The sequence below is a fragment of the Brassica oleracea genome, chromosome C3, assembly GCF_000695525.1.
Source record: "Brassica oleracea var. oleracea cultivar TO1000 chromosome C3, BOL, whole genome shotgun sequence".
Classification (NCBI taxonomy): domain Eukaryota; kingdom Viridiplantae; phylum Streptophyta; class Magnoliopsida; order Brassicales; family Brassicaceae; genus Brassica; species Brassica oleracea.
Genome location: NC_027750.1, coordinates 55395503 through 55396847, shown reverse-complemented (window position 1 = coordinate 55396847; position 1345 = coordinate 55395503).

The following is a 1345-nucleotide window of genomic DNA, read 5'->3' as shown; positions in this document are numbered from 1 at the left end:
CGTGTCCCTAAAAAATGTCATGTATCATTTATGAATCGTAAAGAACATGATATTTGACTTTAAACTTAACCGGAAAGAATTATATAAATTTCCAAATTGATGTCTGTCAGCATTTTATGTTAATTTTGTAATAAAAATGACTTGTTGCAAAAGTTAAGGGATTGCAAACAATTTAATATGGAATTCGTTCTTGAATGTATTTTACAATCACTCAAGAACATGATTATTAACAATATATTATAAAAATATGGATTTTTGTCTTAGCTATCGAAATTTGTTATATAGCCATGATATAATAGCTAAGACAAATACACTAAATGTATGCTAACTTCTATAAAATAATACAACATATATATCGAAGAATCCACTAATATTATACTACGAATTTGTAAAATAATGCAGTATACACATCGAAAAATACACTAATATTATGCCACACCACATTTGGGAAAGACAACCTTCGTAGTTGTCTAAATGTATTGTTAATAACCGTCAGTGTACACCATAATTTTAGTAATGTAATCACAATTCATATATTATTTACAACTATCAATTGGTTTTTAGTAATGCAATAAAGAATCATATTGTATATTGTATGAAATGATCCAAATAATAAATAATGGCATTACATGTAATTAGTCTAGGCAAGGAAGGATTATTTAATAAAGGTTGTGAGAATGATTCTCATGATGACACATAAGTAATGACATTTTGGTTAATCACACATAGAGATAAGGTTAATTGTTAATAATGTTTCTCAAATAATAAAAAAGAGATTGTATTTTAAATAGAAAACTAACGATAATGTGTATTTTTTAATATCCAATAGATAAGCATCCTTACTATGAGTCATCCATGCATCTATTGTTAGACAGACCTGACCACACTCAACATTATATATAAACTCCATATCACAAATTGATCCATGCAAGTCTCCAGCGTCCATCAAGTTGACCCGACCCACACAGGAAAAAAAGAGAGAAGAAGAAATAGTTTTCCTTGGGCATTTCCCAAGTTTTCTTTTCTCTTCAACAAATTTTTTGTTGGATTCATTAATAGCCATTAGACTTTAATGAAATGTGTGAAAAGCAAATGACTTGGGCTTGTGAAGTTAACAGCCCAAAGAATCATTATTTATGATGTAAAGGGACTTGTCCCACATCGTTTAGAGGAAGAGAAGTTGAGCAATATATATATGTTCACTTACCATGAAAGCTTAAAAAGCTTGGAGAGAGAGGAGAGCTCCCACGCGCGCGCCGTCGCCGCCGTCCGGCGGGCTCGGCTCGGCTCGGTCTTGGTGGAGGGCCTCCGGCCCAATAAGACTATTTTTTTTGGACCAAGTTAA